General features: G+C 42.9%; 1 long non-coding RNA gene across 2 annotated transcripts in view; it reads right to left on the reverse strand.

Annotated features, from left to right (window-relative positions):
- LOC112547841 (uncharacterized) overlaps nucleotides 1–23,482 on the reverse strand; it is an 87,858-nt gene that overhangs the window by 31,555 nt on the left and 32,821 nt on the right. Inside the window, exons 1-2 of one of the 2 annotated variants that reach the window (XR_012905442.1) lie at nucleotides 12,635–12,898; nucleotides 11,329–11,405 (exon numbers count right to left, since the gene is read on the reverse strand). This is a non-coding gene — a long non-coding RNA (uncharacterized LOC112547841). Of the gene's footprint in view, nucleotides 1–11,328; nucleotides 11,406–12,634; nucleotides 12,899–23,482 lie in introns of those variants that run through there. The other variant, XR_003091646.2, reaches the window with a different exon arrangement.

A 23,482-nucleotide genomic window follows, 5' to 3' on the forward strand; every position in this document is an offset into this window, starting at 1 on the left:
ACAAACTGGTTTAGCCAAAGCAAACAGAGACAAAGCCAAGATGTTTATTTTCAAAAGAGAAGACATTGCTCTTGTGGGATCATTCTCTCGCATTAGCTTTTTTTCAGTGAACCCAATAGATAGATTTATATGTCATCAGTGGAGCTTTCGCACAGGGGCTATTGGCAAATGATTGACATGAGGGCATGATCATAGCACATTAGGTTTGCTTTGATTTTAGGGTTCATCTGAAACATCAAGCAAGTCCCATGAAATCTATTGATTTCATCAATGTTAAGGAGCCAGCTTTCTTTCCATGAAATCAGTCAGGCCATGTTCTTCCTTATGTGATGGGCAGACATGGCTCCCCTTCCAACAATTATAGGACTCTGGAGTCTCAAGGGGCAATTGGCTGAACTACTTCTTCATCTTGGCTTCTAAACAGCTGACAGGTCAGCTCCCACTATTTGGTTTGGTATCTTCTGGGGATTAGGCAACCTGCATGCCTTTACAACCCACAATCTGTTAAAGTAGGGCCAGGAAAAGATCATCTAGTCATACTGATGCAACAATTTATTTCACTTTGGAGCTGATGAACACTAGCCAAGACTTCGTCAGGAAAATCCCAGCACAGTACACTCAGGGGTGTTTCACAACCAGAGTAAATGGGCAGACAGTGCATCAGGAGTTTGACTGGACATATATTCCCAACCCTGCATCCTGTCAATATCAGGGAAGATAACAGGGTGTTGATGGGAGGGGAGGGGGGAGAACACTCCTCCCCAGATAACAGGGTGTTGAAGTGTGGGGAGGGGGAGAGCACCCTTCTGTCCCCCCTCCCCTTCCCCTGCAGAATGCTACAGCAAAGGAAGCAGCCCATCCATCGGCATCCTGCAGGCCCCAGAGGGGAGCAGAGCTTGCAAACTTTTCACTCTTAAGTTTTGTGCTACCATTTTCTCCAGTCAATTGAGAAACTAGCTTTCATGCCAAAACCATGCGAAAATGCAGATCTTGCCTGATCTCAACACAAAACCATAAGGTGACCCAGAGTCCATCAAAACTGGGCTCAAGTTTGCAGGACTTAGCAAAACATTTTTTACCCTGGTCATAGCAGATTCTGCTCTAGATGAACTCAGAACGCTCTCATTGATTTCATTAGCGACAGGCTCCCATGTCCTATGGGAAATTGTAGCAACTTAGTGTTGCATGTATAAATACACATTTTTGAAGAGGGTTATTACAGGACATGCAGGTTTGTGAAACATTTTGATTAACTAAAAACAAAGTAAATAAGTTAATGAGTTTCACATCATATATCTGATTTAACTTTCATTTGATTTATTTAGTTTATCTGTCTTATTCTTGATAAATTGCCATCGTTATCATGATAGCAGCATATATTATTGTGCAATTGGATCTGCTAGCAAAGATCTTTGAGCCCTTAGGCACAGTAGACTTGAGTAGAGAACCAGGGCCTAAAACTGTATGGAGGGGGAAGAGATGAAAAATCATTTTGCAAGACCCAAGTATCTGAAGCTCTGATTTTAAACTGGTCTTGCTATTGAAACAACTTTGAGGTCATGAAGCTTTTCTTCAGAAATTCCTGAGTAACCCAATTAACAAAACCCAAACCCATATATTTTTTGTTCTTCTTTATTGCATAGTGATTTTAATTATGCTCCTTGTATCACGGCATCACCTAATTCCAATATGAGCACAATCATGTTTGACTTAAAGTTTAAATGTTACTGTGAATGGAAACTCATCAACATTACGTTTTCCAAGTCTTTATAAAAACAAAAACAAAAAATCAAGTAAAATACGGTGAAGGCAATCCCGTGGTTGAAATAATTCAGTATTTGCTACAAAAAATTAAATTTAAAAAAATAAATAAGCATATTAAACACATATTAAATAAGCATATTAAACACAATCAAAGAAACAACTGACTATGCAAAATGAAAAAGGGGACCAAAACTTTTTGCAAAAGCAAGGGAGGGCAACTTTGGATCCAAAAAACAAGTTTCTGTGGATTACAGAGTAGATTCGCATTGAGTAGCACCATATTTCATTCATTTCTGTGGGGGCAAGTGATGTAACTATTCATGGAATAAGTTGCTACTCAGTGTGAATAAGGGTGGCAGAATATAGACCTCAGAAAAGAGGGGAACACTTCAGAAGATAAAGGCTCAGTCTATTTCCACAGAAAAAATTTCTCTCATAGAAGTTACTCAGCAGTTATCCCAATTTAACATTTAACTTCCATCTTAACCAGTTCAACAAACTCTGAATTCACAATAATAAATGCCATGCTTTAGCAGAAATCTCTGGCATACTGTCACTGTACAATCCATAAATTTGACAGGCAATCAATCACTAGCATTGCAACAGCATTTGAAAGAAAATCCCGATTGGTTTCTCCAAGAAACTAATGAGAGAATAAAGAAACTTAGGCTGAACTTCTCTTAAAAGTTTAACCACTGAATAGCTAGTTTTCAAAACACAGATTTCAGAATTTCTGATTGATTGTTAGTAGAGCAATGGCCATATTTAGTCACATGTAATTCAGGTTGCTGCAAGACATACCTAACATGCAGTAGCTTTAAACTTTAATGTATGTACATCTTCACACATGGAATCTCCTCCTTCCCCTCTCCCCCATACATACATAATAAGGATAAAGGACACAACATGAGGATAATTTTGCCTTCAGATAAGTACAGGCAATTCCCATTGAATACTGTGCATGTATCTGAGGTCAGAAGATGACCTAGAGATATCAGAGAAGTAGAGAGAGAGGGTGAGATTCATATTCCCTTATTTATGTTGAGTAATACTCCAATCCACAATAAGTCCTATTGATTTCAAGGGGAACCAGTCAAGGAGCAAGGCCTCCTCACACATTTACCTTAGTTCAACCACACACAAAAAACTATATAACAACTAACAAAGCTCAAAAATCTGAGAGGTTACCCGTACATTTTGGGATGAGTTATATAGCTAGAACTTGTATTGATTTCATGAGAGACAGAGAGAGAGAGAGAGAGAGAGAGAGAGAGAGAGAGCGCTAAAGTAGTGGTTCTTAACATATTTACCATTGTGGGCTGCATATACAGCTCTCTGTGTTATGTAGACTGCAGCCACACAATAAATAAATACTTTTATGTCCTTGCAGATGTCACATGGTCTGCAGCTGTGTGCCAATTGGGCCACAAATGGGAAACGGATTGAGAACCATTGATCTCAGAAATAAGCAAGAATAAGCAAGATACTAGGAGCTATATTTTTCCATAGAGTGAGTCCAAGGAAATCAATGCAGTTATGTTCTGGCTTTAAAAACAGTATTGTAAGAAAGAAAGCAAACTGTCATGAATTGAGCATTGCCAATGAACCTTCACATTAAAGTTCCCATTCCCTAGCTTGAGCTATATTATTTAACCATATTCTTAATATGAGAATGTTAATTCTTTTAACAATAGTTTATACAAGCCATTTTGTAGAATATTATAAAACATATTAGTTAATGAATAAAGACTAACTAAAAATATTGTGTATAAGTTATATAATTACTACTGCCACAGCTGTAAGAAACTACTGTAGGACTCATTCTCAAAATACTTGAGGAAATAATGCTGCCAATAAATTCTACATGCAGCAATTTCTGTTCTATTGTGTACAGGTCTCTTCAGTGGGGTTGCATAAATATAACAAAGCAGAATTTTATGCATATGTGTCTTTAATTTAACCATTCATTAAAAAGTAAGAGAAATAGAGATAAAAAATAATTTTCTTTTTTAAAATTAACCAGATAGTTAAAGCTGTTACAGAGCTTAATCTTGTGTCTACTGTTACCTTATTTTCACTAAAGCCAGGGTTACACTAATATTGCTTTTATTAAATGCCACTGTTGATTTAAATGGAAAAGGGATTGCTCTGATCACACACACATATATATATCTATTCACTCATATACAAACAAACAAACTCTATCTTGCTTTTGCTTAAAGTTACCAGTCTGTTGCCCACATTAACTCACTGGCCAGGTGAGTTAAGTGTGAGAAGGAGGAGCAGGTGCTTCTCTTGGTCCGGACTGATGCTCCAATCTTGACAAGATGAGACCCCGCAATTCATGCAAGACACCTCATCTTTTATAAGACTTTCCCCCTATTCAAGTCTATACATTTTGCTGGGTCAGTCCTTAATAAATCACCATCTGTTCTGTTTAGCATCTCTTTATCTGGGGGTTATTCTTTACTCTGACATCAGTATGTTGGTGCTTGCTTCCAAGTGTCATTTCAAGGCTGTCTTATTTGTAAAGGAATACTTGTCCATAACACTCCAAGGCCATCTATAATGTCCTGCATTCGTCTACTTTGTCTTGGGCCTCAATTTATGGTACCTTGATGCCTCTGATGTCTTACAGCCTCTTCTCCAAACTCTCACATTCATTCACTACCCCACCCCAAGAACTACATAATCAGTTCACACATGGGAAAAGGGATACAATTGTCCATACAAAAAGTATCATTCTATTTCAATACAAAGCATTCTGCCAATGCTCTTGGACAATTCACTTCACTTCTTTGCCTCATATTTCCCATCAGTAAAATGGGGACAATAATGCTCATTCGCATTTATAATGTGCTTTGAGATTTATGCCTTAAAGAAAAAAAAGACTACTATGCTAGATAAGGATTAATTACAATACACTTCATAAACATGTGGTTTACCTCCCACCCAAGCAGGGAGAGTTAGGGCCTTCTTGGCACTGTCAATATTTTGACCATGCCAGTCCCCTTTAACAAAATCTCTGAAGGATATATATGAATGGATTGAATTCTGCATCAAACTTCCTTATGAGATTATGAGTAATTAGTTTGTTGGAGGTCCTTTTTGGAAAACTGCTATTGTTATTGACTGACTATATTTGTGTTTCCACTGAAAGAAAAGTTTCACTTTCCAAGGCCTGGTCTACACTTAAACTTAGGTCAACATAGCTGTGCTACTTGGAGGGTGTGGAAAACCTGCACCCTGAATGCAATAGATATTCCCATCTAATACCCAGTATAAATGCAGCTAAACTAACAGAAGAATGTTTCCATCAACTATCATTTGGGGAGGTGAGCTTCCTACAAGGAGGGAAAAAACCCTTCCATTGAAAGAGTCTGTATCTACACAACGGGGTTAAAGTGACATTGTGACTTGTCAGGAGTATTTTTCTCCTTTAAAAATAAATGTAAAATAACAGATTTAGGGATCAATTGTTATAAGGTGAGCCTATCTGCTTCACAAACTGTACCCTGTTTCCCCAGCAGTATCTCTGCCATTTTCACACCTATCTGGAGAAATTGAGTAAAGTATAGATTATCAGAAGTAGAAGTGTATAAAGTATGCAGTGGCCTTCAGTACCTAGATAGTTTATTAGCAAACTTGCTTCCTTGCTGCAGGGGGCCCATCATAATAGCAACAATATAATTTTCAAACATGTCAACTGTTTGTGAGGCCTGGTCTACACTAGAACCATAGTCCAAAATAATCTCTTCCTCCCTCAGTTCGAATTGATAAGAGGTATGACCACACTACCAAGCCTGTTATTCCAGAATAAGGGGCTATGTAATTCGAACTCTGTACTCCTGCTTTTCATGAGGAAAAACACTAATTCTGTACTTGTAAGTCCAAAATAACGATAGTGTGAATACTCCAGTGCCACTAATTTGAATTATTGGCCTCCGGGAGGCCTTCCAGAGTTCCCCAGAGTGCTTCCTAAGTCCAAGGTAGTGCATCCACATTAACAGAGTCTGCCTTGGACTAATTCCAATGCTTCCCTGTAGAGAGGACACACAAGTTCAAATTTGCTAAATCTAGAGTTCATAATTTGAATTCAGTAATTTCAAAATAATTTCCTAGTGTAGACATGACCTAAATGTATAACTCAGATTTAGTAGGAAAGGCAGAAGTAGAAGAAGGGGTGTGAATGGTAGTAACCTCTCTAATATCTGTAATTTGAACAGATCAATAGCATTTTAAAACTAGCAGCTTATTTTATTCCTGGAAGTTCTAACTAGCAGAAATTGTAATACAATCATTTTTTGTTAATGTATTGCTGCTACACTAACATGTTACCGGGCCATCTACCGAACTTCCACCACAATATTTCACCCCCTCCAGGATCTTATCATAGCCTGCCTCTCCAAAATCTCCCATTAGCTTTTGATTCTTTCTCCTAACCTCAGCCTCTCATTCTTAACCAAAGATAACCAAGCAGATCTAATCTTCATTTCCATCAACTTCCAATCTGTGAAACTCCTTTCCACATAGGCACAGAAACCTCAGAAGCCTCTATGATGGGTGACAGCAGATGATAAATTTCATAAACTATGGGACTCTGCACTAATCCAGTTTAATTCAAAAAGGCAAAGAATGAGAGTGATTGATCTAAATCATGTTTGCGATTACATATGTTTGGAGCAAAAGAATAAACATTTCCTGAATTGAACTTTTCGCCCTAATCTTGCTATGTAGTGAGAAAATACATATCATCATGTAAATGAAACCATAGATTGTATAAATATTTCTCATTTTATATACAATTGGATTTAACATGCTAACGTATTTCATTCATATGACCAAACTACATTACATTAAAAAGAATTGGTATTTTAAATTCCTTTTTAAGTGTCCTTTCTTAAGAATTTAAATTGTATTAAATCCAATAATTTATAAAAAGTTCTTAGCCTTTCTTTTATATAGGAAAAAAACTATTCTTCTTTTAAGGTCAACTTAAAACACTAGCTAAATTAAATGGTATATATTTTTGCCGTGGCACCTGCAATAGCATCCTGGCCCTATAAGACCAGAGGGGGAAGTTTCAGGGATTCAAGCTCTCCCATTCCAGGAGTTGTGTGACATTCCCCAGGGAATGAAAGACATATGCTGACAGAATGGAAATTGTCCCAGGGTAATAGCTGGTGTCTGGGGGAGAGAGAGCAGAACAGGCTTTTATCTCAGTAGGGCCTGAGAGCATTATAGCATATGGCAGACCCCTAGAATATTTTACACAATATTTGATCATCAGTTTTTAAGTGACCTTAGATGATAAAAAAACCCACTTATTTTTAATATGCTCATAAAACAGTCACTTCCCAAAACAAAAGGAAAATAAAAACTAGACTAGGGTCTGGTCTACACTGGGAGTTTAGATTGAATTTAGCCACAAGAGGTCAAATTTCACACCATGAAGCCTTTTCCATCGACTTTAAGAGCTATTAAAGTTGATTTTGATATTCCTGCTTTTCACAAGGAGTAATACTAAATTTGACCTTGCATGGTTGACTTTACAGTAGTGCCATGCAGCACTCTGAAAGTCAAAGTTCTTGGCCTCCAGAAGATGTCTCAGTGCCCCTTGCTGACCATTCTGGCCAGGACTTTCCCTCACCAGTCTGTGGATTCCCAGGACACTCCCCTAGCAGTGTTGGGCAGCATCATGGAGGACAGCATGGATAAGGAGGAGGAGGCAGAGTAGAGTGTTCCACAGATGAGTGGGGTAACAGATGTCACTGACAGACAGGACCTTTTCATATCTTTGGAGACAATCCCCTCTTCCACCAAAGTATCCAGACACCAATCCTTGGAAGGGCACTTGTGGTGAGTTCAGATTTTTCATCATGCTACAAGTGGGTTAGGACAATCAGGTGTGGTCTGTAACAGCCACTGTACCTAATAGCAGGGGTACAGCTTGCTAACATGTCTGGAGATGGAGCGGGAATTGTCCCTGCACATCTCCATAAAGCGCTCATAGAGGAACTCTTTAAACCATCTCACAAGGGTTCGGGGGGGGAGGAGGTTGTCTTATTCCATCCTCCGCGGTAAAACACCTTTCCACACCAAGCCAGCAATAAGTACTCTGGCATCTTTGCAGCATAAGACCCAGGTTTCTAACCACATTCAATCAGTATCCGCTCCCTCTCACTCTGTGGCTACGTCTACACTGGCCCCTTTTCCGAAAGGGGCATGCTAATTTTAAACTTCGTAATAGGGAAATCCGCGGGGGGATTTAAATATCCCCCGCGGGATTTAAATAAAGATGTCCGCCGCTTTTTTCCGGCTTGTAGAAAAGCCGGAAAAGAGCATCTAGACTGGCCCGATCCTCCGGAATAAAGCCCTATTCCAGAGGATCTCTTATTCCTACTTCGAAGTATTGCTTGAGTCTCTGCTCTGCTCCACACCCAGATCCTCTCCCCAGTCTCCCACTCACATGGTCCTTCATGAATGGAAAGGAGCTCTCTGCCAGTAAATGGGGGATGCCAAACACACAGGTGCCGCATGAGCCCCTGCCCTGCTGCCACATCTGGACCCCCTACCCTCTGCAGGCTCAAACCTCATACTGTCCCCTACCATGCCTGCCTCCAAACTGGGTCCAGCTACTTTTCTAAGAACTCTGTGGTGTACCTGCTGCAGAGTGGCCACTTCAGAGCATAATTGTGGCCTTGTACATAACACATCCCCATTGTTTTTAGACAGACTTTTCTTTTTGTTAATAGATTAGATTTGACACTTTACAATATATTTCTTGTAAAGTCTACCCATCACTTTTCATTGCAGGGGGAAAGGCTGTGAGCATGCTGCACACTCCCCCAACTCCAGCAGGTGTCCAGCAGGCAAAAATGGAGCAGGGATGACATGTTCAAGGAGCAAATGCAACCCACCCATATGCACAGGGAGCACTTCGGCAAATGAAGGAATACCTGTTGCTGGAGATGAGAGAGGAGCGTGAGGACAGGAGAATGTGCAGGGAAGCTGGAAGCAAAGAACCAGAAGAGAGTCTTGAAGACCATGATGGATTTGATGAACCACATGGCAGCCTTCCAGGACAGCATCATGTACAGGCACCCTTCACCCCCCCCCCCCTCCCCACCGCCAGCCCCTGCAGAACCACATTCCCTTCTCACTGAGTTCTATCACTTCCTCTTCCAGAGGCCCTAGAACACAGGGCCCTGGATATGCTGTGGATATACTCTAGCATAAGGCACACCATGGTTAATATGACTGACATAATACTTTGATGCTCAACAAGACCAATGATGGGTTCCATGCTTACACTGCTATGGCATCTATGTGGATAACTGGAGTAAAAAAGGGCATGAAGAGACTGATGGCTGTTGCTTTCAAGCAGGGGGAAGGGAGGAGACAAGTGCCTTATGGGATGCTCCTGGCATGTACCCAGAACCACCCGGTGCACAGTTTTGGTCCCAGTGTGCCCTGGGAGCATAACCCAGAACACAAAAGGCTGCAGGGACTATGGGATAGTTCCCCCAATGCATCAGTCTCAGCGTCAATGGTTGCCACCCTAAAGGGGATGCGCCACTTCAAACTGCATTGAATTCTTACACACAATATTACAAAATTGGGAGCTAAACAGCCAACCATAATAAATTTGACCTTATCTCTAAGTTTGACCTAGATCTTTAACGCATATCACCTAGCAAGAAACTAACTGTTCACGGAACCAACAGCATCCAAAAATCTAGCTTTATTCTTTGCATTATTTTATATATTGGCCTCAATCTCTCAATCACTACTCTAGTCTAGTGGTAATGTTTGATTTGATTTTCTTTTTAATTCCAAGGAACATAAAGTTGTCCCTCCAGTAACTATGCAATGGTAAAACATTGCTATTTGGCTTCACACAACAACAGATCATTTTTCAACAGTCATTTTATAAAATAAGAGGTTTAAAAAACAAAATTTTATTGCCTTAAAAAAGGATTATCTTCAGAATTCTGAAGATCCAAACTCTTTCAGGCATTTAAAAAAATGTTCTCACATAAAGAAATACTACCAGCTTTCATAGTCAGAAATACTACCAGCTTTCATACCAGTATTTCATAGTCAGTTTACACAGTACACTATAATTAGTTGAGAGAGTAAGTATAGTATATTATTGCACAGTCACAACTTTCTAGGATTTTCTCAGTTTTAGGAAAGCATTGAAAATGTTTTCCATTTCCTCATTTCTGAAGTTAAAACAATCACACAGGTAGCCTCCCTTTGCCTTCACTGGAAATGCTCCCCAATGTTAGAAAATTCTGGAATTCAATATTCATCACAGCTGTTTTACAGACACAGTATGTCTGCTGTCTACCCTGGAGTGAAAACAAATAGCAGCCAGTTTGCTGGTCACACGTTCCAACTGGGATTTTGCCATCTGTCATTGTGTTTGTACAGCTATTTAGATTTCCAGTTCATACCAAACAAATTCCACCTACAGTACTAGCAAAACTTCAAACAGCAATAAGAGAGATTATTTAGCTAGAGAAATTTGTACTACTCTTACAACACATACATCTGTTCAGAGTTTTAAATATTGTTCACTATAATTGAATTAAAGGCTTCTATACTGGGGTCATATGTACAATTTGCAAATACTAATGAGCAATAAAAGTAAAAACTACTCATCTTGTCATTTTCTAGGATTGTAGCTGTTAACTGTGATTTAGCTATATTAGCTGTATTGATGTAGAAAGAATTACATTAGAGAGATGATAGTCTGTAGGCTTATTATAAAATTCTAAAGAAAAACAAAAGTATTGTCTTAAAAAAATCAATGTGTATGAACTTTTTAGTCAATGAAATTCTTAAAAATAATAATGCTGATGCTCACAGATCTGCTTTGTGTCTTTTAAAGATAGAAGAGGTGATTTATTCTAAGGTTTTCCACACAAACATAGACAGAAAAAAAAATAACAGTAAGCCAACAGTAGTTCTTTGTCTATGCATAGTGTCAGTGGATCCTGCAGGGAGTTTAGCCTTTTAAACAAAAGCAAACACATGACAAAAGCAAACACAAGCCTATTTGATACATATATAATGTCAACTATTCTTTCTTGGAAAGGAAACTTGGGCTTTTGGTTGCTTCCCTCCTTACCACCACCGCACTCCCACCCTTCCCCCAGCCTTCTGCAAAGCTGCCAACTCTCATTCTTTTGGAATGAGGCACTCTCATTTATTGTCTCAATTTCAAGCTGCCCGAGGCCTAAAATAAAGAGAGTCACAATTGATTTCAGTTGGATATTTAGAAACTCATTCAGATTCTTTCTAAGTTAATTAGATGATCACAAGTTGGCAGCTTAATAAATTTCCTGCTGGAAACTAGATTTGTAAGACTCAAACCAAAAATCTTCCAAGTAAACATTCTTCTGGGAGACAATATATCATACTCCTACAGCACTGAGCTGGAGTAGAAGTTATAACTAGAATGAGTTATAACTACACCTGCCTGTTCTCATGACAGTCATTATAAACAGGAGTCCATCTTATGACCAAAGAAATTATCCAAACAACTTAAATTACCTGCAAAAATGTTTCTTAATTTTTCTGTGGACTTTACTTCTGTAATGGAGCTTGAAGGGCTTGACTCTGAATTGCATCTGAAAGAAACAGAACAAAATAATAGATTCTGGGCTGCAATAGGGACAGCCTAGCTTACCTCAAACAATATTTTGTTAAGCATACATGCAAGCAAAAGGCATGTAGATGTTTATTTTTCTTTTTTTGCCAGCCAGCTAGCTAGTAGCAGACGGATTTTAAGGAGGATCCCAAAATGGCACATAAGGAGAGAATAGCCCAGAGGCACTAATAATAATTCGTATCCTCTTAACAGGCTCAGTGTTTCAGTCCCAACCACTGCTTCCAGGCCTCGTGATTGATAACATCATATGTGAGTAATATCAAATACTTAGGATACAAAGTAATATTTAGTTTTGCTCATAAATCTAGCTCACATTTGTAATGCAGTTCAGAAAAGTTATTGGCACATAAAGGAAGGGAGAAGGATTCTGCGCTGCAGGACAAAGTATATCCTGAGACATAATAAACTAGCATTAACTGAGCAGTAGAAAAACCAAGCTGCATTTGAAAAGCAGCACAACTCACAGTACCACAGAACTCATGGAGAAAACAAACAGAGCTACTGATTCACTGATAATGAATGACCTGCTCGGACAGGGATTCCAAAATTGCACTTTAGATTCAGCATCTCGATGGGCAGGTGTAATAAACAAAGAAGAGGCATCGACTTTGGTATTTCCCTGCGGATGCTGGATCCCCACTCTGGCTCAGACCCCACCCCCACTCCATCCATTCCCTCACCTCCATCTTCCCACCATCTCTTCGCACACCCTTTCCACCTGTTCCCTCCACCTCTTTCCACTCCTAATGCTTCCTCCCCCACCTCCCAGGACCTCCTGCATGCTACTGAACAGCTGACTATGGTGGGTGGGATGTGCCAAGAGTGATGGGGAGGAATTGATCAGCAGGGATTCTGGTGGGTGCTGAGCATCCACTATATTTTTCCCATGGGTATTCCAGCACTAGAGTACCCATAGAGACAGCACCTATGAAGCAAAGCAACCAACTGCACATGTTTTCTTTCTATCTGGGATTTTTGATGTGTAAATGGTAGAGCGCTGTTTATGCCTTTAGGGTATAGGATGGGTATTGTTACTGAAAGGGAATGTCTGCTAGTTATTAGAGTAGGGTCAGTCCTCTTGAGGGTATATATCTAACTCTCCTAATGGTTCACTGTCTGACCCTAGGCAAGTAACGTAAGCTTGTTTCAGTGACTCATTTTATCCAAGGAAATTTAAGATATTCTTACCTCCTGCAGAGAACTGTTATCAAGCTCATCTTTTCAAATTTCATAAGTGCACTGAGGTCCTCAGATGGAAGAGGTTAAGCCTATGGGTGCCCAGAGCCCGAGCTACGTAATAGCAGCTCTGTCTCACATTTAGGGGGACCTTGCAGACAGAGGTGATGCATAGCAGCTCCATACAAGCTGCTTCCTGAAGCTCAGGTAAGGGACACTGTCAAGGAAAGGAGGGTGAATAACACATTCATAGGCTCAGCCAATCCCTAACTGTTGGATTAGCCATTAAGGCCACTGATCGCCAGCAACAGTTAGAGCAGACTGTAGGATGCTGTAACTCTTGCCAGGATATCAGCCCAGCCCACAAATAGCTCAGAACTCTAAGAGGGCAAAGGCAACCATCCTGAGCTGTGTTGTATACTCATTAGCCACAGGTGAGGGTCTTGCTGTATTTTACAGAGGAGGAAATCAGCCTTTTCTTTTCACTGGGATAGCTGCTTCCTTTCCTGGCATTGGGCCTTGGAGCATTAGGAGTGAGGTGAGTCATGCTGATGCCAATGATGAGCATTTAGATTTCATGGCAGTCTCATTGTTAACAGATATTAAACAAAGGGCTGGAAGAGAGCTCAAGGGAACCCCCTCATACAATCCTTTTCAGAAACTTACAAAGCTCCATCTTAAAATGTTTACTCCTCCTCCTATTGGCCTTTGGAAGCCACCATCACATCCAACATAGCATGTTTCCCTATATATGTGGGTCTTTTATTCTCTGAGTAAAGAAAAACATACAAATATTTTGGTCATAAAGCTAACCAATCAAGGGAAGGGAAATCAAGCTCAATACATCAGCTGCCATATATAATTTTAGAGCTGACTACAAATTTTACAGATTCCAAACTGGCAAAACATGTTTTGTGAAAAGTTTTATTTTTAAAATAGCTTTTAGATCTTATTTATACACCCACTAGACAGATGCAGTTACCTACCTAGCCACCTTGCATGTGTATTTCCACACACACAATATATATATTTACTTACACAGATGTAAGTAAAAAGATAATGTAACCAGTTAATCTGAGCCTCTTTCTATCTGTGATTTTCTCATGTATCTTCTGTAATTACCTCAAATGTATTGATTATTGGAAAGATTTCAGCAAAATATGTTTGTAAACTTTCTGTACTGACTGTAACCTATTCTGTGAAAATGCTGTATTCATGGTTTGCCATTCAAGCTGTGATTTCACACATAATTCATATATCACTATTTCCTAACTGAGTGAGCAAGCAAGCACCTGAGGTATAAACACCCACAAGCTTCACTATTGTACAAGAATTTGGAGGTGAATTTTACCACGTGCACATTTGAAATACAATAGCTATGAATACTCACAAATACAAATTCATTTTCCCCTGAACATTCCTGGCAGTACAATTTCAATGAATATTCATGGAAAGTGAACACAAAAACAGGCATGTTGGGGGGAATTATTTCTGTGCTTGTTTGATGCTATCATTGTATATTATATAGAGAGCATGTGACAAAGAGAGAGTGCATGTATCTGCACGGTATGTACAAAAATGAGATTACACTGAAGTTATTATCCGGTAAGAACTCATATAATCAATTAAGGAGCCCACTCCAAAATGGGAAGTTTACAGTTAGAGTATGACTTTAAAAATTTAAGATACATGTTTCATTTGACTCTGGCAAACAATCTCTGATTCTAAAAGAAGGACAAGAATTATCATTGCATAACGCAGGAGTCTATTTAGTTAGAAATTTCTATCTTAAATTAGTTTCTGTTGAAAGTCAAGAAAAAATAGTTTAATTTAAGAATTCTGAAGGACACAAATGTTAAAAAAAGAAAAAGTGTATAGGTTTTAAAAATATTTACTCTCCGCCACCCCATCAGTCACCTAATCCTGATGGGTTAGGTAGCATGTGGTGCTACTGAATATGCTATTTACTACAGTCTTGCCTGTGATATCTGAGCTATTTTAAGAACATTTGAGGTTGCAATCTGAGAGGCAGGGTGACAGATCCATGTGCACAACTGGGTTGCATTTATTAAGAGGAGGAATTGGGAACTCTTAATGCAAAGCAACTTAGTAGCTAAGATGCATGGTTACCTCTGTCTAGCCTTAAATTCTACATTCTTCACCTAACCCAGTAAGATCAGATCAGAAAACAAGCATGTAAGATAACCCTCTAGTACACAGAGCACACCATGGTGCAGCAGAGTAGCCCATTTGTTGGCACCTCATAAATTCCAATGTGCTGAAAGGAGCAGTGACAGATGGTGGCATGGGGGAGCCTGCCTTTTTAGATTTGTGACACAGGGACCATTTTACAGGGAATTTTTTAAATCAGTTTGTATCTTTTATGGGTTATGGGTTAAACTGCAGCTCAGCTGAATTTGATTTAAAGTTGAAATAGAAAAGGATTCAATTCCAAGCCCTCTGCTGTAGGACATCAAAAAAAAAACTTGGTTTGAAACAACTTGCTGTAATGTATGCCCCTCTCCAATAAAAAGAATAGCTAGATGCATGCACTTCATTTTAAACTATTGGAGCTAAACATGTATTTTCAAAATCCTATCATGAAATCCTGGCCTCACTGAAGTCAATGGCAAAAATCCAATAAGGTCAGAATTTTACCTCTCACCTATAGAGGATATAGTGGACTCATTGGCTGAAATATATGCACTGTTGGTTATTTCTTTCTTCCAAGAATCTCATTTTGTTATGACAAATTTTATGTATTTTTATTTGTATTAATACATGGAATGGAAAACACACATTCTTGGGGGTGGGGAGAGCAAATGCCATATGGATGCTATTAAGCTGCAGGTTGTTACTTGCTTTTTAGTCTTAATCCTGTTCAATTTCTGTCCCAGAGAATTATTATTTCAATCTTGATGTTTTCAACCTGTTCCAGCTTCTACGCATCCCCCATTCCCTTGTCCATACACAGATTCCCTCCCATCACACTAAGATCTAGCTATAGTTGTCCCATTTAGCACTATGTAATCCCATAGTGAACCCAGGATATTCAGCACTGTATAGATCCTTAGAAGTACTGAATGCACTCAGACACGTACAGGTAAACATTGTGATTAATGCTATTAAACATTTTAAATAGATATTTGTGGTACATAACAGAGATACCACCAGTGTGTGACCAGTCATCTCACAACAGAAGAGATACTGAAATCAATACCCTCAGGTGGGTCAAGTAACCAAAGGCTGGCACTTGGGGGCTAATTCCTCCAAAGCCAGTCCAGGCTCATAATACAATATCAACTACCTAATTCCAATGGTGTATGGATAGTGAAATACCAACCTTTCCTGCTGGCTTACAAAAGTTAGGATGTTTCCAATATTTATGAGAGAGGTTCAGTCCCAGCTTAAGCAGCAGCTGCACTTGTGCACATTTTAATGTTATTTCACAACTCATATCTTAAAAAGCATGGGAGGGAGGAGGCTATATAAACACCAGGTGCAAAGCACCCTCAGCTCCTACTGACTTCAATGAGAATCGAAGCATTCAGCACTTCACAAGCATGCTCAGCACCACATAGGATCAGATTTTAAAAGAAATGACACCCCCACAAATGTTTGAAAGACATTTCATAGAACATTGGATTAACAAAGACCATTTGTTTCAACCAAATGCCCTGAAACTGCTATTCTGCTTGCTACAAACTTTTAAGTACATTCATGTGGGAAAAGCAACATCACTAGCAAGTGTGCCTCTATGCTGCATACCAAAACACAGACATGTAGCACAACAGGATGAGAATCTAATATAAATTAAGAGCTCCATTCCTAAAATATTTATAGACAAATGTAAAATGGCACACACAAAAAACTTAGCAATACTGTAAATGAAGGTCAGAAAAGTACAATTGCTCTTTTATTTGTAACCACAAACCAGCAAAATAATGGGCTGAAATTCCTCAACCCTACTTTACTCATTAGTGAAGTCAGCCAAACCAGTATCACCACAGATGCCAACATGTCAGTAGAAATTCACTTATAGTATTTCAAAAGCTTTAAAAAAAATGTTGGTCCTGATTGGAACAGACCCTGTATTTGCCAAGTCTGGATCAAAGAGAGAGATGCAGGAAGTTTAGCTTTAATTGTTTCACAAGTCAAAAATAATGTTGCTAGTACTGGCATGCTTGCACAAATCACTGAACACATTAAAAAAATATTCTCAAAGTACATTGTATTTAGTATTACAGTGAAATGTGACTGTGGCCTCAAATTTCCTCTCACTGGCTGTGTAGTTCAGCCCTCCAGCAAAGTCAAAATGCCATCCCTTTTAGGGTAAACTACAAAACTTTCTCCCAGACTTCTCACTGGGTCACAGCCCTCTCTTTAAGAGTCTCACACTTCACTCTCTACAAGGTCCCTGCTGATCCTTCAGAGTTCAAGGGCAAGTAACACTCTCACTCTAATACCACCTCCAGTCTTGGATCCTTTTTCTTCCATAAAACCTTCCTCTACTCTGCCATGTACCCTCAGTTCTTCTTCCTGGAAGCTAGCTTGTGGTCTTTGCTACTCTCTAGCCTAGCCAATACTATACCGCCTCCTAGGGTTGCCAGCATCTGGTTTTGAACCAGACAGTCCAGTACAGGCAGTCCCCGAGTTACGCGGATCCGACTTAGGTTGGATCCACAGTTATGAACAGGGTTTGCTCCACGTCTCCCTGGTCTGCTGGAGACCAGTAGACCAGGGAGATGGGGAGCAAAGCCTCTGAGGACACCGGCAGCGGGACATCCGCGGCGCGTCTGGGTTGTCCGCTGCCCGCGTGCTCCCCGGCTTTGCTCCCCGTCTCCCTGGTCTGCTGGTCTCCAGCAGACCAGGGAGACATGGAGCAAAGCCTCTAAGGACGCCGGCAGCAGGACATCCGCGGCGCATCTGGGCTGTCCGCTGCCCGTGTGCTCCCTGGCTTTGCTCCCCGTCTCCCTGGTCTGCTGGAGACCAGCAGACCAGGGAGACGGGGAGCAAAGCCTCTGAGGATGCCGGCAGTGGGACAGCAGACCAGGGAGACGCGGAGCAAAGCCGCGGAGGACCCGGGCAGTGGGACCACGGTGCGTCTCGGTCTGCCGCCCGCGTCTCCCTGGTCTGCTGGGGGGGGCGCAGCTAGTACGCCCCCACCCCCGCAGCAGACCAGGCTTTTCTCCAGACGCCTGTGGTAGAGCAGCTGGGGCACTGCCGGTAGCGCTCTGGGCGCTACTGGACCAACCCGGCAGCACCCCAGCTGCTCTGCCCCAGGCAGGGGAAGTATTTTCTAAATAAGATGTAATGTAGATTGTGATATAATGTCAAGTATGTCCTGTATTTTTGTTGAAACCATCTGGCAACCCTACGTCCATCCCTGGGTTCATTTTCCCTACCATTTCCTGTCTTTTAGGCCTCTTCCTGGGCTGGTCCCTTTCACCAGCTTCTTAAAAAACCTTTCACAAACTGGAAACACAAACCTCTCTCCTAATACATACCCATAGAATTCAAAGCCATTTTTCCCCTTCCCTTGTTCTCTCCATGTTCTAAGGGAAGAACTACTTATACCCCTTGATATTCCTTCCCAGCATGCCTTATCAGGCATACTGCTCCCATGCATCCTGAGAGCTACAGCTCCCAGAACTCCTTCGTTCTGTTGTTGTGGACTGAATGGCTACGTCTACACTGGCCCCTTTTCCGGAAGGGGCATGTAAATTTCACGAGTGGTCGTAGGGAAATCCGCGGGGGATTTAAATATCCCCCGCAGCATTTAAATAAAAATGTCCGCCGCTTTTTTCCGGCTTTTAAAAAAGCCGGAAAAGAGCGTCTAGACTGGCCCCGATCCTCCGGAAAAAGTGCCCTTTTCCGGAGGCTCTTATTCTTACTTCAAAGACGTAGCCAATCAGTGTATACATGAATTGTTATGATGCTCAAATAAAAATACACCATGGTTATATGACATCACACAATGATAGTGCTCAGAATAGAACCCAGGAGCTCCAAACCCCATTTTAACTACACAAGTACATCCTTCACTGTTAGCATGCTGTATCAGGGCAAAACTCTGGCCTCATTTAAGTAAATGGGTTTTCTGCCATTGATTTCAGTGGAGCCAGGCAAAGGACTGCTGACCAAAACAGTGCTCACACTGAGCACAGTCTTCTTCTATAAGCAGCACAGGGATCTATTCTGGAGAGCTGGGCAGAAAAAAATGCCCCCCTTCCCCCTCCCCCCACACACAAAACCACCCTATAAAACACAAAACAGAAAATTATTTTTAGCCAGAACCCAAAAGTTCTTGTGGTTGAAAAGTTTTCTATTAAAAAAATATGAATTGTCAGTGGAAAGCAGATATTTTTGTGAAAAGTTAGAAGAAAAACCATTTTGTCATCTAACTAAATTTTTTCTGCCTGTTAGGCAGTGCGGAAGGACCATGCCACCCTCCCAGTGCTCTGGGGCTTGGGTGGGGAATGGCCTGGGAGGAGAACTCTGGGCTCCAGCAGGGGAATTAGAATGGGAAGGATGGGGGCTCAAGAAGAAGGGATGAGCCACCCCAAGCCCAGGGTTGACCATCCACCCATACTTTCAGCTGTGGGCAACCCTCACATTTGGGACAGGCTAAGCACACCTATGCTCCCCTTTATTAGTACAATAAAGACAACAACATTACACTACCCTGCCTTCAGTATGAAAGTGATTTGTAACCCAAAACCAGTAAAAGTTGATCACTCTGAGCCATGCTGCTCTATCTGCTGGCTATCTTGGCCGAGTAGATGTGTTCATATAAATACAGTTTGCTCCTGAAGTCTTTCCCACTTCCACATGGCTGCCATGGGAGAACTCATTTAGAACCTGCTTACATGACAGCTATTCTCGTTCTCCCCAAATATCTGTTTTCCTTTATTCTCAGTGTTATGGCACAAAATTTTAGCTTTATTTTTGGTTCACTCTTCACTGCAAGCAAATAAAATATTTGTGAACCCTAGGAGAAAACTAAGTGCACCGAATGAACTTCAAGAAGATAGCATGGTTCATAAGTTTTGAGAATTTTGTTTAACTGAATTTGTAGCTGTGGTGAACACTTTCTTTCTCTAATTATTTCTTCTTCTATCCCTTAACTGTCTCCTTGTTTATAGTCTATAGAAAAAAATTCAAGTCCAAAAATGTAATCAATTTTATCTCCAGTACCGTAGCTGCTGTTCTAGCGTATTAAATGTTGTTTCTAAAAGTTGCTGACATTACCTCCTGTTCCTTTATGTCTCCTTTAAACTAAATTTTGAAACACGCTGATGCCATACCTTCTTCAAACTATTTCCCCAGAAACTGGTACAGATCAGTCTGTAGTTTGGAATTCATAGTCAGCTTCAGTCCTTCTGGCTCTCTAAATAATGTTTACACTGTGTGCAGTAATGTTATTATGGGAATGGCTCCTACAAGGGCCTGTGACAGGTGGTGCTGCTGTCAGAACCTTCACTTAGTTCTGACAGTAGTGCACTACTGCGCAGTATTTCTACTGCCTGGATGTAGAATAAACTAACATAATTATCCTTCTGAACACATTGATAGCCATCAGTTCCAACCCTTACACTGAACAGATGTCCTTTACTGAAATATACTCAGCACCAATTCTGATTAGTGAAAATAATAATAATAAAATCACACTGCATCAAAAATAGATGGCTCAATAAATCTTGAGAAATTGTAATTTTAGGTTTAAATAAATGCTAAACTATTTGTGATTAACAGATTTATAAAATATGTTATATTGCATATAACATTAGTACAAAATATACTATTTTCCATTGCTTTGTAACCTGAGAGCAAAGCATTATAGCCATACTGAGATAATGGCTGAAAAAGGAATTAATGTGTTATGTATCTCAGACACACACAGGCTATGTCTACACTCGCGACTTCTTGGGCAAGAACGGATGTTCTTGCGCATGAATCCACAGAGCGTCTACGCTGCCCATCCGCTCTTGCGCAAGTAAATGTACAGTACGGCGTGATAAGAGACGGCTCCTTGTGCAAGAGCTACGCTGTTTTCTATCAGGCTTAAGCCCTCTTGCGCAGGCGGTCTTGCGGAAGAGGGCAGTGTGGACGTTCGTCAAGCGTGTACTTGCGCAAGAATTGGCCTCCAGTGAAAAACACAGGTGGCCTCTCTGACATTCCGTACAGGCAATCACCACTCGTTGGTTCCCCCTAATTGGCCCCCACTTAAAGGCACAGGCACGGAGCACAGCCATTTGCCACGTGCCGCCTGGGCAGCAGCCAGAGGGAGAAATGGCAGCTGCCCAGCCTCAGCCAGGTCCCTCAGACCCCATGAAGGAGCCACCCCAGAGCACCCAGCATGCCCAAAGGGGCAGCAAGCGGTGGGCTCCATGCTGGAGCACCGCCGAGGTGACTGCCCTCCTGGACCTCTGGGGAAAGGAGGAGGCCCTCCGAGACCCCAAGTCCCGGAGGAGAAATGCACACATTTTTGCCCAGATGGCCCAGGCACTGGCCGCAAAGGGACACCTGGCCCGGACCCTGGAACAGACCCAGGCCAAAGTGAAGGACCTGCGCCTCCCCTACGTGCGGGCCAGAGAGCATGGGGGCAGCAGAGCCACTGCCTGTCCTTACTATCACCGCCTGCACCAGATCTTGGGGGACAAAGGAGCCACTCCCTTGCTGTCCCAGGTGGACACGGCGGTGGCCACCCCAGTGGACCGACCCAGGCCACCGGAGGAGGAAGATAAGGAGGTGGCAGAGGACAGCAGCCAGACCTCACCATCCTGGCCCAGCACCAGCCAGGATGTGTCCCGGGTATCTTCCGAAGCTGGCGACAGATTGTCTGGTGAGTGCAGTGACTACCGTTCGCAAGTGTGCTGGAGAAGGCGTGGAGGGCCACAGGATGGGGGAGAGGTAGCGGCACATTGCACAGCCTGGCCATATGCTGCGCAGAGGCATGCAGCACGTGCAACCTCGTGCAGCTAGGGTTGCCAGGTGTCCAGTTTTGAACCGGACAGTCCAGTCTTTGAGCTTTCTGTTCGGGAAACAAATTGAGAGGATATAAATGAGAAAATATACATGTCTGGTATTTTCTAACTAAGATGTAATGGAGACTGTCATGTGATGTCAAGTGTGTCCGGTATTTTTGTTGAAAACATCCGGCAACCCTACGTGCAGCCAGACCAAGTGGCACAGAGAAGCGGCAGCTAGCCCCAGCACATGCCTGGGACCCCAGGGATTCCACTCAACCAGACCGGGGGAGGGGGGCAGAGGTTTGGCCAGGAGTAGGCCAGCCCCAAGGTTGCAGGCCTAACCCCACACAGCCTAAAGGGTGCTGCACACAGCACACATCCATGGCTATCTCTGGGTCACTGTAGCTTCCCCTGGGGAAGGCACAACAGGCCCCCTCCAAGCACCTATGGCCCCCCTGGGGGCTCCTGGTCCACCATAGGACCCCCCCCCGCTGCTCCAGGGGAATTCCCCCTCACCAGCCACACCTGTCCCCAGGCATCGTGACGTGCTGGGAGGAGGGCACAGGGCTCTGGCACACCATTTGGGGCAGGACTCACTGACCATGTTGCTCTCCTCTGCTTCTCCTGCAGTGTGACCCCCAGCCAGCAAGGGACCTTCCAACCCCATCCTGCCGGCACAAAGGATCCAGGGCCCATCGCAGTGCTCCTGGGACCGCCGCCACGTCTGTGTGATTGAGCGCACGGAGCATGCTCTGACAGAGAAGATCCGCGCGGAAGCGGAGTGGCGGGAGCGGGTGTGGGGCCAGTACCTGGAGCACTGCGACCGTGTCTGCACTCTCCTGGGCACCATTGCCAACCGGATGGGCCCCGTGCAGCAGCCCAATGCTGCCAGGCCCCCCTCTGCCACTCCCAGCTCTCCTCCCACTTCTCCTCCTGCCTTGCCCATGCCCCCTCCCGAGGTCCCCCCTGACTTACCCATGCCCGCTCCTGAGATCCCCCACCCTCAGCACCTCCTGGTGCAGCCTGCCCCAACCCGGCATGAGGGGCAGAGGCACCCCCGCACCCATGGGGGTGGGAGAGGCCTCCATTGTCCATCGTGAGGTCCTCCCAGTTCAGTGCACTCCCTTCCCCATGTAAATAAAAAAGTGCCTTATGTACAGCAAGTGCATTTTATTTATTGGGAGGTGAGGTAAGGGTGGCAGGAAGGGGTGGTGATGGAAGCGGGAAGTGGGGGCATAGAGGCATCCCTGCAGTCAGAGGTGTAGGAGTGGCCTATTGTGGGGCCTGGTCCAGCATCACCCGGAGGGCTTCCCAGACCCGAACCCCGTGGCGATTGGTCTGCCGGGTGGCAGCCATGTGGGGCTGCTGGTAGGCCTGGCCCTCACCTACCATCCATACCGGGAGGAAGGCCTCCCCCTTCCCCTCAATAATGTTGTGGAGCACGCAACATGCCTAGATGACATCTGGGATGTGGTGCACCCCCATTTCCAGGTGGGTCAGGAGGCACCTAAACCATGCCTTCAGACGGCCAAAGGTGCACTCCATGGGATTGTGGGCCAGGTCCAGGTGGCTGTTGAAGGTGGCCTGACTGTGGTCCAGGTGGCCAGTGTATGGCCGCATCAGCCAGGCCATCAGGGGGTAGGCCGCATCCCCCAAGATGCACACTGGCATCCTGACATCCTCAATGGTGAATTCCCTCTGGGGGAAGTAGGTGCCCGCCTCCAGCCTGTGGCACAGGCCTGAGTGCCTGAAGATGCAAGCATCATGGGCCCGCCCGGACCACCCCACATAAATGTCCTGGAACCGGCCCTGGTGGTCCACTAGCACCTGGAGCACCACAGAGCAGTAGCCCTTCCGGTTTATGAACCGGGCCGCTTGGTGCTTTGGC

Source organism: Pelodiscus sinensis, chromosome 7, assembly GCF_049634645.1.
Source record: "Pelodiscus sinensis isolate JC-2024 chromosome 7, ASM4963464v1, whole genome shotgun sequence".
NCBI classification, from domain to species: domain Eukaryota; kingdom Metazoa; phylum Chordata; order Testudines; family Trionychidae; genus Pelodiscus; species Pelodiscus sinensis.